Source organism: Rhinatrema bivittatum, chromosome 19, assembly GCF_901001135.1.
Source record: "Rhinatrema bivittatum chromosome 19, aRhiBiv1.1, whole genome shotgun sequence".
Taxonomy (NCBI): domain Eukaryota; kingdom Metazoa; phylum Chordata; class Amphibia; order Gymnophiona; family Rhinatrematidae; genus Rhinatrema; species Rhinatrema bivittatum.
This window is the reverse complement of record NC_042633.1, coordinates 35,485,652-35,503,854: the sequence shown is the minus strand read 5'-3', so window position 1 is coordinate 35,503,854 and position 18,203 is coordinate 35,485,652.

Here is an 18,203-nt window from a genome sequence, read left to right as displayed (position 1 = left end):
TCCAGCCGTGACAAGTGGGTTATTTCCCCCCTACCCAGCAGGAGAAGGAGGAGGCAGACAACACTGATTCCACTTCTTAAGAGGTGGTGCCAGCAGCAGGAATCCGGTATCTTCTGCCTCCAGCAAGCGGGAGGACTGGATTGGTGCAGCAGCCTGACGTTAGACCTCACTGCCAGGCCATTGCAGTGCCAGCCCATTTGTAGCTCCCAAACCTTTTGGGGATGCCTGGTTGACCTTTTAGTGGGGGAGCAGTGTGGGGTTTTTTTTTGGGGGGGGAGCAGGAAGATAGCAAAATTAGAGCACTGGCTCCACACCCCCCCCCCCCCCTTTGCCCCAGCAGCAGAAAGAAGGCTACTAAATTGTTTCCCTGTACGGCCCTGGATCAGTTCAGCGAGCTGGGTTTTGCCTGGGAGAGACTTTAATTGAGGGCAGATGGCTCTTTATTTAACAAGAAGACAGGTAGAAAGGGAGGATCATTCTCAGGACAGGCACAGTGGTAGTGTTTTTTGAATTGCAAAAAAAAATCCCATCCATTCCTAAGGAGCTCACTTATTTATTCATCCGATGGTGGAGGATCGCAGGCCTCTGTCTCCCAGACCCTCAGTTGGTCCTTCGGTGCTCACTGCCAGCGTCTTCACAGGTGCCATCCAACTCTTTGGGGACATAGGATCCAATCAAGCCTAAGTTGGGGGCTGCCTTACTGCAGTAGCCCAATAGCTTGGGTGCCCACAAACTCACATCAAACCCCTGCAAATCAGAACTCTGGCTAAATAGCCAAGGTCATCCCTTGCGACCTCTGACAGAATCCTCCCCCTCTCCTACATCCCAAGGAATTGGGGTGAAGCCTTGGGGGTTCGACTTGATCCAAACCTCCTGAAGGAATCCTACTTTAGTAAAATAGCGTGATTGATTAAGCAAATTAATAATTATTATTATAATAAAAGATTGAGTGCTCTTTCATCCTTAGGGCCAGTTGCCATGGCTGTTTGGCTACTTCTCTGTCCCTTCACCCTGCCCTGTATTGACCATTCTTGCTTTCGCCGTCTTGAGTGGGTCACCTTGTGGCTGGTGCTGTTGGTACACCCTGCCTGATTGTGGTGGGAGAGTTTGGCTGGACACGACATTACGCCTGTGCCAAAGATGTTCCTAAACCTCTGCTGTGTGAAGGTGGAGGAATAAGAGGGAGGGGAGTCAGGGTCTTAGCTGTTCCCCCCTTCATGAATACTGTACTGGGGGCTCTGGTATGAGGTGCTGTCTTACCCTACGGCGGAGGTGATCAGGGAACGGATGGTGGAGCTTGGGTCCATGACGAGCGCCGGACTGGACCCCACAGTCTCTCCTTACCCACACCAGCCCCTGAAAACCTTACAGAAAGAGAGCCGGCTCATTAGCCAGCCTGTGTTGCCTCTACTTAACATAAAGGATCAGTCTGGCGGGTTAAGGCACGATCTTATCTGCAGTGAGGTGGGCTTGGTCATCTGCTAGTTCGGGGGGGGGGGGGGGGGGTCGGGGAGATTAATATTTGGATGCCTGGGACAGGATATAAAGATACTTCATTTATTTATACTATGGGCGGACCATATGATTTGCCTGATGCATGGCTCTGTGAAACATCATAAGCTCTTTAATGTTTTAAAAGCATTATCTGTATATGAAAGGTACTTGGGGTTGTTATGTTGAAAATGCAATAAAAAAATAAATACTTAATAAAAGAATTGGCCACAGGAGGGCGTTCTCCAGTCAGGCACAGAGCCGGGCCAGTCACTTCCCCTTTACCCAAAAGCAGCCGCCGGCAGCTGCTAACCTGCTACACTCGGCTTTCTGACCTTCCCCTGGAGCGGTCACAGGAAATCAGGCTTTCGCCCAGGGGAGATTTTTCCTTGATTGTCAGCGCTTCAGGGACAGGGACCAGTGAAAATCCGTGAGCTGAATATAAGCAAAAGTAAAAATTGAAAAGTGCACGCTAGATTTTTTGTACATTTCCTCCGACGACCTACACAGGCGCCAATGCCGATGCACTACAGATTCGCTTGAAGAGGGCGTCCAGCGTTGGCGCCCGTGGTTTCAACGTGCGCTCAGACGCCTCTCCCGGGCGCTCGATGCTGTATTTAAATGAACCAGAAATAGAAAGGGTGGCCAAAAGCGCGGCCTTAGCGCTGCCTGTTTTATAGCATGGGAAGTCCGTACAGCATCTGTTAAAAGGGGCAAAAATGTCAAAAGGGCGTGCAGTTTATGGGACACGAGAGAGATGTACAGTGAACATTTTTATTCTTATTTTGAAATGTTTCATTTTTCCCCATCATGACAGGAGGGGGAGTCCATGCTTCCTGCCAAAATCCTGCTTGGGGGGGAGGCTATGAAAAGCAACTGTCCACTAATTCATGTAAATATAACTTTCCCCAACCGACTCCTACAAACCTAAACCCAAGGAAGCAATGGAAGGACAAAGAAATCGGCCACGTGTGAATAGTACTAACGGGAAAATCAACACTTAATGGGAGGACGTGCATTATTTGTGTGTCCATGTGCAAACCAGCGGCACTGGCGCTTCAGTACATAAAATAACAGTGAGGGCGCTGTTCTGAATCGAGCCACAGGAGGGCGCCTCCGATCCTTTTCTCTGCCCGGCGACCGATGACGCGGCCAGTTCTCGATTCCTGATTGGCTGCTTCCCCAAAGCACCGCACAGTAGCGAGTTCTTTTAATTACTCGGGGTGGGGGATTTCCCGTGTCACGCGCCCGCCTCAGAAATGCCCCAGCGCGTCCGGAGGCGCTTCCTGCGATGAGGGAGTTCCCCCCGCCCCTCCCAGTCCTTTCGGCGCTGGTGCTGTCTCGAGCTTCCCCCAGCCAGTCTGAAACTTGATTCTCTCCCCTGCCCCCTACTGCAGCCTTACAGAGGGGGGGAGGCAGATAAGGGGCCACTGCAGAACACTGCTGCTGTCAGAAAGCAGGAGTGTGGGCAATGCTAAGGCAGAGTGCAGGGCTAGGACCCGGAGAGAGCTGGGATTGTGGCCCAGGCTGCTCCTGTTTGATAACCAGTGGCATAGCCATGGGTGGCAGCTGCCCACCCAATTTGGACACAGGCCCACCCAACTGGAACCAGAAGTGGAGCACCGGACCTGCAAGGCCATCGCGGGATCCAGGGGCGGATTGGCTTATCGGGGGATCGGGCTTCCCCTGGTGGGCCGGTCCAGCTGATCACGTGGCCTCCTCTGCTCTTGCTCACATTGAGGGTGCCACGTGGCTGTTTCGCAGTGACGAGCCCTGCAGCACGAGCAGGACCTAGGCCAGCGATTCTCAACCGGTGTGTCACATGCTACTCGCAGCCGGCGGGGGCCGAAGAAATGAAGACTGGCGCTGCCATCCGCCGGTGGAGACCAGGCCAGCAGGGGCCAAAGAAATGAAGACCGGCGCTGCCAGCCGACACTGGAGATGAGCTGTTCAGCTGGGGGCCTTTGTGTATATATATTTGAGATTGGAAGGGTACTTCTGTGTGTGTGCATGTGAGAAAGGAATGGTGCTTCTGTGTGTGAGACAGGGAGGGTGCTTCTGTATGTGTGTGGTGTATATGTGAGTCAGGGAGGGTACTTGTGTGTGTCAATGTGTGTGCAAGAGAGAAACGGAGCATGTTTTTGGCTGGCTTTTGGCTGTGAGAGAGAGGGCATGTGTGTGATTGAGCCCGTTTGTAAGTGAGATAGAGAACTTGTGTGTAAGTGAAATAGAGAGAGCATGTGTGTGATTGAGAGAGACTGGTGACGTCTGTATGTGTGAGAGAGACTGATCAGGGAGATGACTGGTATGTGTGTGCTTGTGTGTGTGTGTGTGTGAGAGAGACTGGTTGGGGAGACGATTGGTGTGTGAGAGACAGAAACAGGTCCTAAGGGTGTGATTGGGGTGTGTGAGAGAGAAGAGACTGGTTGTGGTCCCTAAGGAAGAGGACCGTGAGGATAGCTTCAGCTGCTACTGCTGCTTCTGGTGTGGCCTGCAAGGGAAAGAAGTAGGAGAACTGCTGGAGAGCGTAAGTATAGGTGGCTTTTTAAGTTCATTTTTCTTGATTGACTACTATTTTAATTATTGGGTAGTATGTGATGTGTCAGCTGTTTGATATATTTTTATTGGTGTTTGGTAAAGCTTTCAAAATGTGCATGAGTCTTTAATGATTGGATATTCTATTCATCAGCTGTTTTGAAATTATTTTATTAGTATGATTTTACTATTATGATTCATGATTTATATATCTTGATTTTATTGTTTCATGAGGAATGGTGACATTTTTGTTTTTCCATTGTTGCACTGTATAGAGTCTGGCGTGTCTGCACATTTCTATTTATGCTTAATGTGGCTTTATTTTGTATTTGGTGGGGTTTGTGTTCTGCATGCAAAGACTGAGAGGAAGCATTCTTTTAGCATGTGGTTTCTCTGTAGGGATCTGTGGTAGCTTGGCCTGTTCTGTTTTCCTGATAGGAGGTGTATTGCTATTTTAGATTCTGGTGTAATATTTGGGGTATTCTTTTTCATAGGTGGGGTTGTTGTTCTTTGAGTGGCAGATAGTAGGGATGTGAATCGTGTGATCGACCGTCTTAACGATCGATTTTGGCTGGGGGGGGGAGGGAAATCTGATCGTCATGGTTTTGTTTTTTTTTTAATCGTAAATCGGGGGAGGGCGGGAAAACCGGCACACCAAAATAACCCTAAAACCCACCCCAACCCTTTAAAACAAATCCACCACCCTCCCGAACCCCCCCCCCAAAATGTTTTAAATTACCTGGGGTCCAGTGGGGGGGGTCCCGGCGCGATCTCCCGCTCTCTGGCCATGGCTGCGTTAATAGAAATGGCGCCGGTGGCCCTTTGCCCTTACCATATGACAGGGAAAGGTAGCGCCGGCGCCATTTTGGTTCCTGTCACCCGACGTCACGAGTGCAGGAGATCGCTCCCGGACCCCCAGGGACTTTTGGCCAGCTTGGGGGGGCCTCCTGACCCCCGCAAGACTTGCCAAAAGTCCAGCGGGGGTCCGGGAGCCACCTCCTGCACTCGCGCCGTATGCCAATATTCAAAATGGCGCCGGCGCTACCTTTGCCCTCACTATGTCATACGGGCCGACGTTTTAAATCTTCAAAAAACGATTCACATCCCTAGCAGATAGTACTGTGTTGATACGGGAGGGCCATGCCGAAACATATCACAATAAGTACGATGCCATGTGAATTCCAAGATGCAAAGTTTTCTTGTTGGCATCACAACAGTGCATGAAATTATCACAATAACGTGTATATTAATTTTACCTCAGAATGTCACTTTTCATGTAAAATATGTTATAAATGCATCATAGGGTGCCTAATACCCTTGCACCAGCCCTGTGCACAGCAGCAACGCTCCCCCCATCCCCCAAAGTACCCCTGCAGGAAGTCTTTAATGCTGGTAAGTGCTGGAAATAATTGAGGTGAAAGGTTTTAAAGTTTCACGCAGGATGCGTAATGGCTGTTGCAGACCACTTAGAAAACCATTGTAGGGTGCAGTAGATGGCGTTATTTATCAATAAGAAAACAACTAGTAGGTCTCAGACCTGCATGCTTACAGCCCACCCATGTTAACCTTCTGCCCACCCAAAAAAAAAATCAATTCGGGCTCCGCCACTGTTGATAACTTAAAGGCTTTCTCCCACGTTGTGCGTTTTGGGGAAAGTGCTTGGTGCACAGTGTGCGATCCTTTATTTCTGAGGGCTGCCAGCCCAGCCCAGGAGTAAGACTAGCACTGGAGAGGCCCTGCCCTCATCCACCACCCACGAATGTTGTGACCCTTCAGCTTGGGGCCCTTAAACCTCCATAATCGGTGCCGCCGAGGCCCTTCTGGCTGGAGGCTTAGGGCTCTCTCCCCCCCCCCCCCCCCACGTCTCCAAAGTGAAGGGGAAGCCCCCTACGATCCTTGGGAAGGGGAGAGGGGTTCCTTTCCCCACGGAGGAATCCGAGGAGTTGCCCGCCGAACCCTCCCCGCCAGAGGAGAGATGGAAATCACCCCCCCCCCCCCCCCCCCCCGCTCCGGAGGATTTGAAGGAGACCACGGTGGAGTTGGTGCCTTTCCAGCTTTTAACAGAACAGGATTCTCGTCCTAAGATGCTAGAAATCCTGCAGTTTATCGATGCTCCTAAGGAGGTGGTGGTGCCTCTGGAAACACCCTGTCTCCATCGCTCCCGTGAACCGCAAAAATCCGACGCGGTCTTATCTGCTCCAGCCCACCACCGATTTTGAATGCCGACGGCTTCCCCGTCAGTCTCCTGGGGCCTCAGTGTGGTCCTGGCCCATCTCACGAAGGCTGCGTCTGAGCCCGTGAGATCTGAAGTGCCTATCCCGGAAAGTCGTCTTCCTTGCGGTGGTGGCTTCAGCGCGCAGGGTCGGTGAGCTTCAGGCCTTAGTGTCCTATCCCCCTCGTGGAAAATTTTGTCTCGATAAAGTTGGTTTTGTGTAGGCACCCGAAACTCCTTCCAAAGGTGGTCACGGAGTTCCATCCCAATCAATCCACCGTCTCGCCCGCTTTTTTTTTTTCCCTCCCCAAAACCGCACGCTCGCCAGGGTGAACGTGACCTGCGTATTCTGGATTGTGATAAGGGCCCCGGCCTTTGACCTGGAACGGACAGCGTTTCACCTCCTGTCCGCTCAGCTTTATTGTCTCCTTCGACAAAAAAAAAAACAGGGGAGGGGGGGGGGGGGGTTCGCAGTGTCCAAGCCGACCTTATCCCGTTGGGTAGCAGACTGTATTTCCTTCTGCTACGCTCAGGCGGGCTTCCACCTTGAAGGCGGTGTTAAGGCCCATTCAGTCCAAGCTATGTCGGTCTCGCTGGCTCCACTTGCATGCCGTCCCCGTTCACGAGGTTTGCAGGGTGGGTGACCTGGAGTTCCCTCCGCACGTCCGCCTCTCGTTACTGCCTGGACAAAGAGGGTTCGAAGCGACAGTCGTATCGGTCAGTCGGTCCTCCGTGACCTTTTTCAAGCACGAGAAACCCAGCTCTTCCTGCCTGGAGCCCCGTCTTTGGGTGCAGGCTCGCTTCCCAGTTCTCTGGCAGCTCCAGTTGTTGCCAGAAAGCCGATCCAACGTAGCAGTAGTGCAGCCGGAACAAAAATCAGGTCGGTGTCAGGAAATACTTTAATGGAAGGTAACAGCCAATGGTTCTGGTTGCATTGCAGCTCCGGCTGTGCACGTTCGCTTCTGTCGGGAGTAGCCTGGAGCTACGCAATCAGTTGCTTACCTGTAACAGGTGTTCTCCAAGGAGTTGAGTTTCTTCTGATTTGTTTTATTTTTCGTGAATTCTGTGTTATATGAGACTGAAGAGGGACCCCCACGAGGACGCGCAGATCCAGGCTGGCCATGCTCAGGGCGTCTAGAAACTTTGACAAAGGTTTTCCGTGCCGGGCTCCATCAGCCATGGGTGAGGACTAACATCCTGCTGTCCTAGGAGAACATATGTTACAGGTAAGCAACTCTGCTTTACCCCGTTAGCACCGACCCTTAAAACCCCCACTGACTGGCCTGGATTTCTTTTTTTTTATTACTTCCACGCCATCCACAGCGGAAGTAAAGTTACACTGTAAGGACCCTGGCGCGCACTAGTGCAGGTACTGGGAAACATGCGCCTATCCGGGCCCCTTTAAAATCCGCACGCCAGCCCCACTTCAGCACGCGTAGGGCTTTTAAAATGTAAGACAATATCTGTATCATCAAGAAATATGGGGAGAGCTAATGCAAATAAGCGGAAAAAGGAATAAAGGAACATTAGGATCAATACGTTATTGTAATAAAGAGGCTACAACCGGTTAACATTGCAAATCTCCTAAGGATCAATTGCAGTGGTCACTGGGGCATGAGAGTCCAGAAACACCCGGAGCTGGGAAACTTCGAAAAAACAAACAAACCATGCTTGTGATTTTAATACATAATTTCACACTCGCAGGGAAATTTAAGTAAACACTCTAGCCCCTGTAGTTTCCACTTCAGATTTCTTTCTCCCTCCTTGTGTTGTTCTAGCCAAGTTCCAGGTACTCCTCGGAAAACCTCCAAGCGATGTCGCAGAAATGGACGTAAAACTTGCACCACGGTCCGATGAAAACCCATATGACACATATAGTGAGGATCTTAACGGTATCGCAGTTTCCAACGCTGTCTCAAGTATTTCAGTCGCATTTAAAGATCCCTCCGGTGGATTACTTCCAATAGGAATGGCTGGATTAGATCTTGAAGGTAAACAACAGGCTTTAGAAAGCACAGATAACGCTTTGGAGGTATCGTTTTCATCTGGGGAAAATTGATAACTCGAAGGTTTAGGTATTTTAAAGAGTTTTCAATGGCTTCCAGTTTTTTCTCATTTATTGAGTCAGTTCTTACAAATATTTTGTTGAAATACTTCTAGGTTTTCCGTCCGAGCTTCAAGCTTTTCCAGCTTGATCTTATTAGTAGATATTGAGCTTTCTAAATTTGAAAAAACGCTGTTGAGACTCCAGAGTAATCTGAGTCAAATTCACAATTGCTGTTTCTAGCGATTTAATTGCCGTCCAAAGGGATCTTAAGGTAATCTGTGCTGGTTCGGAGAGATAAAGTTCGAACTCTCCACCGGCCTGGGATCTCTTTCTACCCCCCCACAGCCTGGGTTTCCCTTCTCAGCTCCTCCGAAATCGCACCCATTCCCCCAGAGTCCCTTGGGGATTATGGGTCTCGACTGAATAGAACTAACATTCTTCTCCGATATCTTCTCCAGCAATAATATCAGACGCACCTTCGGCCTCTCTGGTCCCTGCAGAAATTACGTGTTGAGGCGGAGAAGGGAGTGCTAGGAGCGCCAGGGGCTTAAGCGACATCACTTCGGCCAGCAGCGCCATCGTCGGCTGCTGCAGCGGCGCTCTCCTCCGGCGTCACCCCAGGTGGTCGACGGAAAGAAGGTAGAAATCCATCGTTGGGCTGTCAGCGGCAAGGGAGGTGAGGTTGATTATCTTCCCTTACCTTAGCCTTCCGCTTAGTAGGCGGAATAATCCGCGGCAAAAGCAGAGGTAACAAAGAATGTAGCAGTTCGGAACGGAGAGCTGCTCCTAAGCGTCTGCCTCAGTCGGTGGCCATCTTAAAGCTCCAATCCGAGCGCACTGTGTAACCCGCTGTCGGACGCGGGTTAAATAGGCGCTAATCCAGCCCCCTAATGCAATAAGGGGATTAGCGCCTATTTAGCCCGCGTCGGACGCGGAGTGAATGCGATCGCGCTCGTCACCTGCAAATGCAAGGTGAACGAGGCTATTACTCATTCACTCCACGTGCAAGAAAAGATAAACGTGCGTCTCGGACGCACGTTTATCGCTCAGCTATTAACGCCTAACCTGGAGGAGGCATTAAAAGCTGAGCGCACTGAAAAAAGAAAGTACAGAAAAAAAACTGCTTTTCTGTACTTTTTTTTAAAAGTAAAAGAAAAAAACAAATCTCCGCCGGCCACTTTGAAGACCGACACCACTATGCTTGGCATCAGTTTTCATAACCGGCCGGCTGCAGAACCCTAGAGAGGCAGATCCTGGCCCAGGGGAGAGGGTGTGGAGAGGCGCGGAAAGAAGGTACATGGAAGGAGGGACCGGGTCCCAGGATCTCACCCTCAGTCCAGCCAGGAGCTGCAGGTTCCACTGGAGGAGGAGGAGGAATGGGACGATAGACCCATGCTTCTAACTAAATGGTCTTTATCACTGCATTTAGGAAACCTCCCTTAAGGTGTGCTCTAGTGAATAATATTTTTCTGTTTAAGGTGAGCAAAAATGGAATGCTTAATGGCCAGCACATGCAGAAACAAGGCTGAATGTTTGCATGCAAGGATGTGTGTGAACAATGAGTGGGGGTGCCTGAGAAGGCACCAGGCAGAAATCACACAGAAACAAAAAGAAATGCTGAACAGACGTGGATGAAATGAATAAGCACTCTGAGAGGTGCCCTGGGAGGGGGGCAGCGTACGTGATAAGATAGAGCACTGTATATGTGAGCCAAGTTTAGCAGACTATAAACAGACTTGTTTGATTCAGAAAAATGAGCAACAGCATTGCAAGAGGAACAGTATATTCTGTTCTTTGGCTCTGTTTGCTCTTTTAATAAATAACAACCTTGTCCTTCCTTGGGTTTCCTTTCTGTCTGTCTGGTTCTGGTGGAGTGGAAGAAGATCGCCGCTCCAGCAATGTCGCGGGCATGCAGCGGTCTGGATGAGATGCACAGTATGGAGGAACAGGTCAAGGTAATACGGAGGAACAGGCTGGATCCCTTACAAATATAGGGAAGCCCTGGGAGAAGTGGAAATCCTAGCATTCTCCGGGGCGGGGGAATAAAGCAAGGGCTGGGGATATTGTTCTGTACTTTATATTGGCTGTTGATTGTTGCTGATTGAATTATGATGGATAGAGGCGGTGTGGATTTGTTGTTTTCCTGAACAAAAAATGTTTACTGTAATAAAAATCACATGGAAGTGTGTTTAAATAAAACAGAGAGTGAATGTGAACCGTGGGTCTTGTTGCTTATAAATGGCTCCCTCTGAGCTGTGAACCACTGGTGGATCGTGGGAGACTGTACTGCTCCTGGTAAAGATATCTTTCCGGAGGTGGCTGGGACGTTTTTACTCCCTGAAAAGGTCAAATATAACTTCAGAAAAGTGCTTGGTGTAAAAGCCGCGGTAGCCCAAAGGTTAGGAGCCGGGTTAGTATCGTGGAGGTTGTGGGTTCGAAGCCCTACCAGCTCCGTAACACCGTGGGTTGTAGTATCCTCTCCGCGACAGAGGATGTTACTGATCACAAGGACTAGAAAGGGGTAGTTTTGGTAAAATTTGGGCCATTTTTCCTAGTAGAAAGTAGTAAAACCCCCAGTCTGCTGGTGGCTCTTTCTTGTTATTAATTAAGGCTCTTTCGCATTAGAGGTATTCACCGGAATATGCTTGGAACACAAACTGACCCCCTCCTCCCCATCCACCCGCACCGCTTCCCTACACTGGCCCCCACCTAGCTTCTGGCTAAGCTAGACTCGAACCCGCGCCCTCCTATATTCGAGTAAATCCCTGTAACGGAGCCACCAGTCAGCTGGGTACAAACTCTCCCGGGGATTAACCCCTTATTCTTCTCCTAGCACAGGACTCCAGCCTAAGGACCAGCCCTTCACAGCCGGCTCTGCACTCTCAGAGGCTCCGGAGTTTTACCCCTCTTTCCACCACTCTCTTGTATTACACCCTCCGGTGATTAACAGCTCCTCGCCCGCAATCACAAGAATGAAATGTTCTCTCTTAAAATAAAAGAATCTTTCTAACGCACACAGTGCGCGGTGAAACCTCCTCCCCTATGCAAACATTAAACGTGCAGAGATTATGGGTTTCTAGCAGGGGCTGTTAGACACGGGCTCCGGGGGAGCTTCTGCGCCATCTCTCACCGGCACAGAGCGTCCAGCACTGCCCTGGGAAAGGAAGCCCCCAGGACAGATTTTGTCTTCCCCGTGTGCGATATTTACCGCTCACCCTCTCTTTCTCACTCACATCGCATCCCTCGGTCATTCATTAATTTAACCGATTTCTGGTTCCATGCAAACACCTCTGTCACAATCAGACCGTGAACACGGAGCAGTGAGAGCAGGCTGGCGGGAAGAGCCGCTTAAACCCCGGAGACGTTTGCAGGACTTGCAAGCTTAAAGCCTGGGGAGGGGGAGGCCGTAAAGCGCAGCTCATGCCTGGGCCAGAATCCGCGCTTCCCCCCAGCCTTAGCCCCCATTGCTCCTTCCGTGCTGAGCGGCTTTTCCCGGCAGGGTGGCCGCTGCCCGCTCTCGGAGCGCACGGCCGAGCTCTCGGTCACCGACCGGAAGCTACAGCTCCGCCATGGTTGTGAGGTCGAGACAGGCAGGGTGGGAGCCTAATCACAAGAGAGAGCTCTGCTGCAGCCCCGCCCCTTCCTGCTGCTGCGAATGGACGGCAGGGGGAGGAGGCGGGGCACAGCACAGCCCGGTCCCGGCCGTTCCTTCGCAGCGAGCAGGAGATTCAGAGAGCCCCAGAGACGGATCCAGGCCCAGGGGAGAAGGTAGGGAGAAGCGCGGGCAGAGGGGACGTGGAGGGAGGGACCGGGTCCCAGGATCTCACCCTCTGTCCGGTCAGGAGCTGCAAAGAGCCCTACAGAGAGAGATCGCATAGGCAGAGCTGTGTGTGAGGGTCTTAGTACTGGAATAGCAGGAGATGCTGCAGGGCAGGAGTGAGGTGCATTGGCAGAGCTGTGTGTGAGGGTCTCAGTACTGGAATAGCAGGAGATGCTGCAGGGCAGGAGTGAGGTGCATTGGCAGAGCTGTGTGTGAGGGTCTCAGTACTGGAATAGCAGGGGGTGCTGCAGGGTAGGAGTGAGGTGCATTGGCAGAGCTGTGTGTGAGGGTCTCAGTACTGGAATAGCAGGAGGTGCTGCAGGGTAGGAGTGAGGTGCATTGGCAGAGCTGTGTGTGAGGGTCTCAGTACTGGAATAGCAGGAGGTGCTGCAGGGCAGGAGTGAGGTGCATTGGCAGAGCTGTGTGTGAGGGTCTCAGTACTGGAATAGTAGAAAGTGCTGCAGGGCAGGAATGAGGGGTTACTCATCTCACCCAATGCCAATAGTATATTAATGGGCCTGAATGAGATCCTGTTATCATTATAAGAGGGGTTACTCATCTCACCCAATGCCAATAGTATATTAATGGGGCTGAATGAGATCCTGTTATTATAAGAGCGCTGTTACTCATCTTACCCAATGCCAATAGTATATTAATGGGGCTGACTGAAATCCTGTTATTATAAGAGGGGTTACTCATCTCACCCAATGCCAATAGTATATTAATGGTACTGAATGAAATCCTGTTATCATTATAAGAGAGGTTACTCATCTCACCCAATGCCAATAGTATATTAATGGGCCTGAATGAGATCCTGTTATTATAAGAGGGGTTACTCATCTCACCCAATGCCAATAGTATATTAATGGGGCTGAATGAGATCCTGTTATTATAAGAGGGGTTACTCATCTCACCCAATGCCAATAGTATATTAATGGCACTGAATGAGATCCTGTTATCATAAGAGAGGTCACTCATCTCACCCAATGCCAATAGTATATTAATGGTACTGAATGAAATCCTGTTATCATTATAAGAGAGGTTACTCATCTCACCCAATGCCAATAGTATATTAATGGTACTGAATGAAATCCTGTTATCATTATAAGAGAGGTTACTCATCTCACCCAATGCCAATAGTATATTAATGGGCCTGAATGAGATCCTGTTATTATAAGAGCACTGTTACTCATCTTACCCAATGCCAATAGTATATTAATGGGGCTGACTGAAATCCTGTTATTATAAGAGGGGTTACTCATCTCACCCAATGCCAATAGTATATTAATGGGCCTGAATGAGATCCTGTTATTATAAGAGCGCTGTTACTCATCTCACCCAATGCCAATAGTATATTAATGGGGCTGAATGAGATCCTGTTATTGAGTGCAGTCACTGTGCTCAGAGTCACTGGCCCCAACTCACCAGATGCCTCATAATTGGGCCGATATAGTAAAATACTTGGGAGAGCTACTCCTGGGGGAATTCTGCAGAATTTTAAATTTTGCACCAACTTTATATTGGTCAAAACAATTTACATGACAATATTTAAGTAATTACATTTTAAATCATTACAGAAAAGTTAAGTGACAGAAATGTAAATATTTTGAGCATAATTTCCCTGAAAATTCACTGTAAGCATGTCCTTTCCACATACACAGCTCCTGCTACAGGCTCCCTCACTCTTGCACACATCTGCACATACAGGGCCCTCTCTTTTTCATTCACCCCCACACAAAGCTCCCTTGCTCTCACACACAGGCTCCCTTTGTCTCTCTCATGCAGCCCCTTCACTCCAGCTCTGTCTCACATACACAATCCCTTTACTCAGGCCAGCACCCTCACATACACACGAGCTCTCACCATCTTACACACATACGCACTCCTTCACAATCTCCTTATATAGGCTCCCTCTGAAACCCCCACTCCAGCATCCCCCACGCTCTCTTCACAGTCCTGCTCTCTCACTCTCCCACACATTCTTTGTTATGGCACTGCCACAGGACCCAAGCCCTTTGTGTCCAAGACTAAGGGGCCAGGCGCCCCATGCGGACCTTCCAGGAGCAGAAAACAGCAGCGGAGACCCCGGGACGCCATGAACGGAGCGCATCTTGTGCACGTGCTCAGTTTACAGTGAGGACAAAGGGCCAGGCCCGCCGATCGCAGCACACGGGGGCCTTCCCTTTTCCCTGCAAACATTGCACTGTGCCTTCATCTTCGCCGTGGAGCCTGTGCCGCGGGATGTGCCCCCTTCTTGGCATGCCAGGGTCTCAGGCCCTCTGCACGTGCAGCTTCTCACTCCTTTATTAGTTTACTGCTTTGTACTTAGGCAGCCCCGCCAGCCACTCAAAGAAAAATGTCTAACTGGTTCTGAAGAGCCACAACTGGGCCTAGTTTTTAAGAACAGCCACAATGAGTACGCACGAGAGAGATTTGCCTGCAATGCCTTTGTGCCAAAATCTCATATGTGGATATCCCTGAAAACCCAAACATCTTTGTGGCTGCTGAGGTCCAGAGTTGGGCCCCCCCTTGGGCTACAGATTCTCTGGGGCCAGTTTATTAAGCTGCATTCAGCAGGGCACAGTTTAACCCACAACTTTGTACACATTTTTTGCAGCAGAGAAAATGTGCACATAAAACTGCATCCTGCTTAGTGCCCCTAGCATGGAAATCGCCTGCAAACGAGGGCATTACCTTTTACCGTCCCGTGCAAAGGGATGCGCTGGCTTAACTGCCATTGCCTTAAATTTTCAGTGTTAAGCCCTGATCAGAGCTGCAGTAAAGTTAGCTCCTTCCACCTCCAATAAGAGTAACATTTCCAATCTGGCAAATTATAATTTTGAAATCACATGGAATGCACATAAGCAATGTTTTCTGCTGCCCTGACCTCTCACCAGTGATCTGGCAAAGCTGCTGGTGCTGTCCCTCTTGGATTATGCCCCATGTGCCCTCTTCCCCCCATTCTTACTGCATCAGGAATTACATTTTTTTTACTGCAAGCAGTAAGATTAATGCAGGGCTTACTACATTGACCCTTGTTTGCTACAGCAGCTGCTAGTGTCAACAGCATTCAGGGCCCAGGCTGAAGGATCAATGCATTAATGAAAATAAGTGATTGGGCTCTCACTGAACTCAGACCATGCATTTCACTGATGCACGGAGCAGCATCGACTGGGGGGAGCCTGAGGCCTGACATTCCCCGTCATCTTTCTACTAGAACAAGATAACATACAAGGTGCGCACATGCGTGTACACACCCCCCCCTCTAGCCCAGCACAATACACGCTACAAACCCAGACTCTGCCCTAGGGCAGCACAATGCAAGCTGCATGCACAGGTAATGCAAACTTCTCTCCCACACACAGCAGCTTTGCTCTGTGCTGACTACAAGTGAGCAGAGGGAAGTGAGGCAGCGCTCACACTCAATCTGTACCGTACACTGCTGGTTTTATAAACCGTGTGCGAGAGGGAGACCTGGTGACCACACTGCAGTGAGCTCCTTTCACACACTGTACCCAGATATTATTCACCAGTGGGAGGAGGGGATACAGTCTATACCTATCATAAAGCAGGCAGAACTGTCATAGAGGGTCCCTCTCCCTAGTGGGGAATGGAGGAATAGGCAGCAGTAATAACCTGAGATTAGGAGGGCTCAGAGCCCAGCTGCCTGGTGGTTTATGATAGGCACAGGCAAGCCCTGGTCTCAGCCTCAGTCTCATAACACAGGGAGTCAGGACATGCGCTCGCTCATCCCCCCCCCCAATAAATCAGGACAATTTTATTTTGGTATAATAGACCACAGTTTATTGAACCTAACCCAAGCCCCCAACAATACAACATGGTTACTGTTCGACAATGGTAAATATGCATTTGTCTGAATTGTTTGGTGCATAGGTTTATCGTCTTGACCTGTAGGGTTGGTGAGGGTTTTGTTAACCGATGCCTTCGGTGTAGGTTTGGTGAAATAGCCAGGTTTTAAGTTGTTTTTTGAATAAGTTCGTGTCATCTTGAAGCATTAGGTTTTCAGGTACCGAGCTCCATAGGCGAGGTCCGGCTACTGAAGCTGCTCCCTCTCCGATTGTAGTGAGGCTCGTAGTTGTTACTGATGGGAGGGCGAGCAGAGCTTTAGTGGTTGATCTGGCGTTGTGGGATATGGTTTTTGGAATATTGTATTTAAACAGTCCAGCTCTCCGGGTCAAGGCGCGCGCTGTACGGCCGTCTCAGTGCCCAATGAACGAAAGAACAGCCCAGAGTTCAGATGCAGCCTTGCCTCCTAGGCCACCCTTAACTCTGCAATAGAAGAAAATACCAATCAATAACCCTTCACCCCATCAATAACCCTTCACCCCAACCCCAGCGTTTCCCTCGTGCCCTTTAGATTGCTCATTTTTTTTTTTTAAACCCTCACGTGAGAGAAATGCCTTCGACTTCCACCTCCCTCTATCCTGTACGCTCGCACTGGATATACCACATCCCACGGCCGAGACTGCTGCCCCGATGCTGAAAGAATGCGAACCATAATCTTCTGCTTCCTCCCCGGCGCGCTCACCCCCATACAGAGCCCTCTGGGGAAAACTGAAACCGGGTTAAAGGGCACCCGTTCCCAGGAACCAGAAAGGACCCGGGAACTAACGGGCACCTCCTCAGGTACTGCTTCAGAGTACGGACCGGGCAAACCCATGCAGGGGTAGCGGAGAAGGAGCCTGACGAGCCGCCCTTTACCTTTCTGATCCGTTTCCACTTAAGAGCAACAAGTTGTGGGCAATGCGCCATTGTCTGCGATAGCTTGGAAACCATGTCAGCTGTAGAGGAGCATCCTCAATACACCAATCTCATTACAGGCAACGTTGAGAGCCTGGACACATTGAAGGGACATCCCATATCACTAACTTCCCCATTTGTTTCATAATATCAAATCCCCGGCGGGCTTACCCAAGAAAGCCTTCACTACGTGGAAATCTCTGGCTAGGATACTGATGGGGCAATTTATGCAGCAGGGGAACATTATGTCTAGACAATTCAGGAATCACATCTCTCCATCTCCTTTAAACTTTTGGAATGTGCCCAGATTTAATGTTTTCTGCGAATGCACTTACCTTCATATATGGTGGAGTTGTCCGGTAGTTAACTTATATTGGGACAGAACGGTGGAGTGGATCACCCAACGTTTTGGAGCACAAACTACTCCAGACTTTCAGAACGTGCTTTTAGGGGAACCTTTGAGGGGACTGACAGCTCACTAGCAACGATTATATCAACAAAAATACATAGAGCGGCTCGTTTAGAACTCGCCTGCAAAAGGAAACGTCCAGACCCCTGTTCCCTGCAAATTATACGTCAACTACATAAACTACAGGAGTTAGAACATATTACAGCCATACGCTACAATTTGAATCTGTTTATCAGGATGTCAGGGGACCATTACTATCCTGGTGTATGACTCATAACAGTAGATAGGGATCACATTCTAATAGTGTCATTTAGTTCAAGTGAGTATTAAAAGGTGAACCCTATCACAGGATGTATGTTTTAAAGACTGGCTCTGTGTTACCTATAAAAAAGGAAGAGAGCAACTGCCAACACAGCCTGACAGAAGAGAACCTGCATCTATTCCTGTATAAATGTTACCTATAAGAATGGAAGAGAGCCTGCATCTATTCCTGCATAATGTTACCTATAGGAATGGAAGAGACCCTGCATCTATTCCTGCATAATGTTACCTACAAGAATGGAAGAGACCCTGCATCCATTCCTGTATAAATGTTACCTATAAGAATGGAAGAGCCTGCATCTATTCCTGTATAATGTTACCTATAAGAAAGGAAGAACTGCTGCCAACACAGCCTGACAGGAGAGACCCAGCATGTATTCCTGTATAATGTTTCCTATAAGAAAGGAAGAGACCCAGCATCCATTCCTGTATAATGTTACCTATAAGAATGGAAGAGAGCCTGCATCTATTCCTGTATAATGTTACCTATAAGAAAGGAAGAGAGCCTGCATCTATTCCTGTATAATGTTACCTATAAGAATGGAAGAGAACTGCTGCCAACACAGCCCGACAGGAGAGACCCAGCATGTATTCCAGTATAATGTTA